This window comes from Zalophus californianus, chromosome 2, assembly GCF_009762305.2.
Source record: "Zalophus californianus isolate mZalCal1 chromosome 2, mZalCal1.pri.v2, whole genome shotgun sequence".
NCBI classification, from domain to species: domain Eukaryota; kingdom Metazoa; phylum Chordata; class Mammalia; order Carnivora; family Otariidae; genus Zalophus; species Zalophus californianus.
This window is the reverse complement of record NC_045596.1, coordinates 157161283-157168155: the sequence shown is the minus strand read 5'-3', so window position 1 is coordinate 157168155 and position 6873 is coordinate 157161283. Positions and strand designations below refer to the sequence as shown.

At 38.7% G+C, this 6873-nt stretch overlaps 1 pseudogene; it reads left to right on the top strand.

Annotated features, from left to right (window-relative positions):
• The first annotated feature begins 660 nt into the window (after nt 1–660).
• LOC113925415 lies at nt 661–4602 on the top strand (annotated as a pseudogene).
• The last annotated feature ends 2271 nt before the right edge of the window (nt 4603–6873 follow it).

Genomic DNA, 6873 nt, shown 5'->3' with positions numbered 1-6873 from the left:
CCTGGTTTAATGCATAGGAAGGGATTCAAAAGCTTAGAGGGATTGGAATGTTGGAGTGAATTTGTCATTTAAGACATACCACCTTAAGATGGTCCAGAAGACATGTTTTACTAATACTTGGAGAAATAAATTTGTGAGGGGAGTACCAATATCCTTGAAAAGCTTTATGATCACTCTTCTCTGTAAGCCAGACTTTACAGCAGGAGCAAAGCCGCTAGACTGGCAAACCTAAATGTAATGGGAGTAGATGGGCCCAGGTCTATGTTGGCAGAGGGGAAGTTGGGGCACTCAACCACCAAAGGTAAAGTGGGTACAGTTACAGTATTGGACAGTAGAGTCAAAGAACAATTGGAAGAGTCAGACATCCACAGACCTATGGCTTTGGCTATTTAATCATGGTTTTCCTAGAAATGAAATAGATGGGAAGCCTACTAAATTCTTACTTTCCCTGTGTAAGCAGAAAATTCTAGGTCAGTGAACAAAAATCTAACTTGAATTATAAAAACAGTTATGACTCTTCAGTCAATTCCCAAATTAGCCAGTTTACATACCCAGAACCCCTTGAATGAAGGGCAGGCCAGGTCCCCTTGAGGAAGAACCCTGGTATAATGCCAAAAATTTATAATGTTAATCATTCTCTCAGCTTTCCCTAAAGGACCCATGTTCCTTTATCAAGGTATACTGTACATTGGGGAAGAGGAAATAGACCAACTGGACACTGACTCTGAACTGACACTGATTCTAGGAGACCCAAATTGTCACCATGGTCCTCTGGTCAAAGTAGGGGCTCATGAGTAGGGTCCTTGAACCTATCCTGTGATTATTCCAGTTCCAGAATGCATAATTGGAATAGACCTACTGAGTAGGTGGCAGAATCCCCACATTGGTTTCCTAGCCTGTGAAGTGAGGAATATCATGGTGGGAAAAGCCAAGTAGAAGCCACTAGAACTGCGTCTACCTAGGAAAATAGTAAATCAAAAGCAATACTTCATGGAGGGATTACAGAAATTAGTACCACCTAAAGGACTTGAAAGATGCAGGGGTCCCAATTCCCACCATATCCCCATTTGACTGTCTTTTTTGGCCTGTGAAGAAGTGAGCTGGGTCTTGGAGAATTAAAGTGGATTATTGTAAGCTTCACCAGGTGGTGCCTACAATTGCAGTTGCTGTACCGGATGTGTTTTTCTTTCTTTAGCAAATCAATACATCCTCTCATACCTGGTATGTAGCTATTGATCTGGCAAAGGTCTTTTTCTCCATATCTGCCCATAAGGCCCAACAGAAACAGTTTTCTCTGAGGGAAAGGCCAGGAATGCACCTTCACTGTACTACCTCAGGAATATATCAACTCTAACCTATGTCAGAATTTAGTTTGCAGGGATCTTTGTCACCTTGTTCTTCTACAAGATGTTACACTGGTCTACGACATTGATGACATTATGTTGATTGAAACTAGTGAGTGAGAAGTGGCAACTACTTAAGACACTTAAGTTGGTAAGACACTTGCTTGTCAGAGAGTGGGAAATGAATTAGACTAAAATTTAGGGGCTTTATACTTCAGTGAAATTTCTAGAGTCCAGTGGTGTGGAACATGTAAAGATATCCCCCTTCTAAGGTGAAGGACAAATCATTGCATCTGGCCCCTTTTACAACCAAGAAAAGTGTACATTTAGTGGCCTTCTTTGGATTTTGGAGAAAACATATTCATCATATCAGTGTGTTGCTCCAGCCTATTTATCTAGTGACCAGAAAAGCTGATGGTTTTGAGTGGGGCCCAGAATAAGAGAAGGCTATGCAGTAAGTCCAGGGTGCTGTGTAAACTTCTCTGACACTTGGGTCATATGATCCAGCAGACTCAGTGGTGCTTGAAGTGTCAAGGACAGATAAAGATGCTATCCTGAGCTTTTAGCAGGCCCTTGTAGACGAATTGCAGCAGGCCTTTAGGATTTTGGAGAAAATCCCTGCCTTCATCTAAAGATAATTACTTTCCTTTTGAGAAACACCTGTTGGCCTGCTACTGGTCTTAGTAGAGACTGCATGCTTGACCAAGAGCCACCAAATTACCATGTGACCTGAGCTGTCTTTCATGAACTAGGAGGTATTTGACCCACCAAGCCATAAAGTTGAGCATTCAGACTAGCAGTCTATGATTGAGTAGAAGTGGCATATATGTGATCAGTCCAAAGCAGACTCTGAAGGCATAAGTTACAAGAAGTAGCCCAAATGTCCATGGTCCCCACTCTTGCTATACTGCCTTCTCTCTCCCATCCTGCACCTATAGTCTTATGAGGAGTTCTCTAGAATCAGCTGGCAGAGGGAGAGAAGACTCAGGTGAGGTTTACAAACGGTTCTGCACGATATGTAGGCACCATCCAAAAGTGGACAGCTATAACATTATAGACCCTTTCTGGGACATCCATGGATAGTGGTGAATGGAAATGTTCCCAGGGGGCAGAAATTTGGGAAGCACAACTGATTGTGCACTGTACTCAGGAGAGATAACCGGATGTGCAAATATATACTGATTCATGTGTTGCAGCCCATGGTTTGGCTGGATGATCAGAAATTTAGAAGGAACATGATTGGAAAATTGGTGACAAAGAAATTTAGGGAAGAGATATGTTAATAGGCCTCTCTGAATTGGCAAAATACATGAAGATATTTGTGTCCCATCAAAGGGTGACCTCATGGTATATGTAAGTGATGAATCACTAAGCTCTATTCCTGAAACCAATATTGCACTATATGTTAACTAACTAGAATGTAAATAAAAACTTGAAACAGAAATAAAAAAGATGAGATATGAAGAAACAGCCATTTGTATGTTGTTTGCAGTAAGATTAATTAGTATAATTTCTATGAAGGGCAATTTGGTAAACTCTCTCAAAAGTTAAAATTAATATACTCAGAAATTTAACTTCTAGGAATTTATCTTTAAGATATGCTCACACAAAAAATGAATATAAAATAATGTTGTAACATTGTTAGAGTTAGCAAAAACAATAATCATTGTTAGAGTTAGCAAAAACTCTCTCTGGGGAATGTAACTTTGCAGTTGATTAAAGCCCTGACATTTTACAACTCTCTAAAACTGACAATGGAGGTGATTATTTCTTCTGTCCAACAGAAGAAATTCTTAAAAATATTTTAATCCTGTAAGCCATTAGTCAGTTTTGTATCAAAATTAACAATTTTATTTCAGAATTTATTTTTATTCACTAACTATAATTTTCAACTTTCATATTCTCTTTCAAACCAACTTTGGGTTCTTCATTGTAAGTTAAATAAAACTTGAATATGTGCTTTCTATGCATTTATATTAGAAAAAAAACAAAACAAAACAAAGGGTGACCTCAGCAGACAAGGATTTTAATAATCAAGAGGATACCCACTCTGTGGGCTCCAGTCATCCTGTTTCTCCAGCACCCCTGTCATCATCCACTGGGCTCTTGAACATATTGGTCATGGTAGCAAGAATAGAGGTCATGCATAGACTCAGAAACATTGACTTCCACTCATCAACGTTGATCTAGCCATGGCCATGACTGAGCACCCAATTTGCAAGTAGCAGAGACCAAAACTGAGCCTCCTTTATGGCATCATTCCTGAGGGTGAACATCCAGCTACCTGGTGGCAGGTTGATTACACTGGACCACTTCCAACAAAGAAGGGGCATAGTTTTGTTCTTACTGTAGTAGAGGCTCTGGATATGGATTTGCCTTCCCTACACACAATGCTTCTGCCAAAATGGCCATCTGTGGAGTTACAGGATGGCTTATCCACTGTCATACTGCTCCAACACAGCATTGTTTTCTGATCAAGGAACTTCACAGCAAAAGAAGGGCAGCGAGTGTGGCTGATGAAATTCACTGGTCTTACCAGATTCCCCACTATCCTGAAGTAGCTAGCTTGATAGAACAATGGAATGGCTTTTTGAAGACTTGGTTACAGTGCTCTGTAGGTGACAATACTTTGCAAGGCAGGAAAAAAGCTTCTCCAGAAGGCTGTATATGTTCTGAGTCAGCATTGAATATATGCTGCTATTTCTTCCATAGCTGGAATTTATGGGTCCAGAGATCAAGAGGTGGAAATGGGAGTGGTACCCCTCTCTATTACTCTAGTGACCAACTAGCAAAACTTATGTTTCCTGTTTGCATGGCTCTACGCTCTGTTGACCTAGGGGTCTTAGTTCCAGAGGGAGGGATATTTTTACCAGGAGACACAATGATTCTATTGAACTTTAAGTTAAGATTGTTACCAGGGCATTTTGAGCTTCTCACGCCTTGGAATCAATAGGCAAAGCAAAGAGTTATAGTGCTGGCTGGGGTGATTAATCCTAAATACAAGGGGGAAATTAGATTACTACTATATAATGGTAGTAAGGAAGAGTATGTCTGGAATACAGGAGATCCCTTAGGGCATCTCTCAGTATTACCAAACCTTGTGATTAAGGTCAGTGGAAAACTATATCTCAATCTAGGCAGAACTAATAATGCCCCAGGTCCTTCAGGAATGAAGGTTTGGGTGACCCCACCAGCTAAAGAATCACAAACCACAGAGGTGTTTGTTGAAGGCAAAGATAATATAGAATAGGTAATTTAAAAAAGGTAGGTAGAAAGACTAGCTATGACTAAGCGACCAGTTACAGAAATGAGGACTGTAGTTGTCATGACCATTTCCTCCTTATTTTGGTATGATTGTGTTTGTGTGTATATGTACATATGTTGTGCAAATATCTTTGTTTTCTTTCCTTTCTTTTATTCCTGTATCATGTACTATAAGATGTATTGACTTTATGTCAGTATATAAGCATTGTTAATTTTACAACTTACTATTTAAGTTACAGGATATAAGGAGAGTAATAAACATCATTTAAGTACTTTGCCTTCTCTTTTGAGGAGCAGACTGTGGGACTGCTCAGCCTCTATAATCACGAGTCAGTTCCTATAATAAAATCTCATATGTGTGATGTTGGTTCTGTGTTTCTGTGGAGAACCCTGGATAATACACTCTCCTCACATTGACCAGCTATTCTTCATTGATCTGATTGTGAAAGACCAGCTATTCTTCATTGATCTAAAGTGAAAGAAGTATTTTATTTTTTGTTTCCTTTTCTTTCTGATAATTACAATTAACTTCAAAGCAACTCAGTAATAAATCTGATATATCCAATTTTAGCAGAATTAGATCTCAAATTGATCCCTCCCCTCCATATTCATTATATCAATGTTAAATTTTGTTTTAGAAATTCCTATGTCATCATCTATAATTTCTATACTTAAAAAACTAAAGTCATACATAAACTAAACCATTTTTCTATATATTTTATCACATGTGGGATTCTCTAAGTGCAATCAGTTTTATGTCATTTCAAAAATTCTCATCCACTATTTGTTCTCCCTAGTGCACAAAATGGTGGCAGCTAATTATGAAGCAAGATATTTGAAATATAATTTATTTCAGGGTAATTCATCTTTAATGTATATCTAAAGATATTTTATAGAGGAGTACATGGTAATGACCATGTACGCTGAAGATAAGTGCTATAGACATGCAGATGGAGGTGAGATGATTAGGCTGAAGTGGATACATGGCCTTAGAGAGGAAGTGAGATTCAAGCAGGAAGTATGGTGACATTTAAGAGAGGCAGAAAATTTGAGCTGTGTGAGCAGACTTAAAGATCTGAAAGCATTAAGTGAGATTTGGAGGAAGCTGACCCGTTTGGCTAGATTGGAGCATCTGAGAAGGATTCACGTAAGATAGAAACCTATATGAGTTCAAGTGGAAGAGGAACAGAATCCTAGAGATGGATGAAGAATTAATGCTTGGAACACTGAAGACTGAATGGCATTGATCTCTGGAAAATAAAGTTTGGTGTGTGGGAGAGCATGTGGGTAAAGAACAGCCTAAGCTCTGTGGTGTTTAATATCACCTGGTGGTAAGTCATCCTGTTTGAGATAACTTACAAACAAGAAACCAGGCAGAGTGGATGAAAGGAAACTATTCAGGGGGTTATCTGTGGATGTGCTGTCTACAGGCATTTTTATAAACTCACTGTGTCTTGCTAGTGTAAATTAAAAAAAAAATCTGTTGATCTTCTTTCTCATCTTCATACTGCTTTGCTGCTCACCTGGAATCTTATAGTGCTTGTACAAAAAAGCTCAAGTCATGCTGGGCATCGCAAGAGCCAGAGATTTATTTGACATTAAATCTGGGTTTGGCTTGCATGTAGAGATGAAGAGATGTTCTTGTCCCAAGTTTGGCAGTCACTTGGATGTTGAAGTCCCAATGTTTCAAACTCAGCTCAAAATCCTTTGGTGTGTTTTGAATTTGGCTCTTGGCAAGGCATAATTTCCTGTTTCTAAGAAAAAAGACTCATGAGAGAGCCTCAATAAAGCTTCTTGGATCAAAACAACATTTTGATGAATTAATTGTAAATGAATCAGAAACATATGGATTCATTCTCTTGAGACACATGTGTTTAAAGAGGGGGTCAGTTGTTGCTCAGGGCTAAATATGTTTTGGGGTTTATCAAATGCAAAATGCTTAGGGGGAAAAGGAGCAAAAAAGATAAATTGGAACCTTTGCCTTGTCTTTAAATAGGCCCATTTACAATCTTATTTACTGCCACCTATTGTTGTTCCAGAAGAAATTCAACACACATGACCAACCACAAATAGCCAGGCCTGATAATTTACATTATTACATAGTTGTCAGTTGAGGCTTAAGAAAGAATAGGTTTTGTTTTCATGTAATCAACAGAGTTCAAGTCAGACTACCTGGTAAGAATCTGGTCTATCTCTAATGAAAAATTTGTAAATCTACTCACCTTTGATTGAATTCTTTGTTGTCCTCTCAAATGTACTGGCTGAA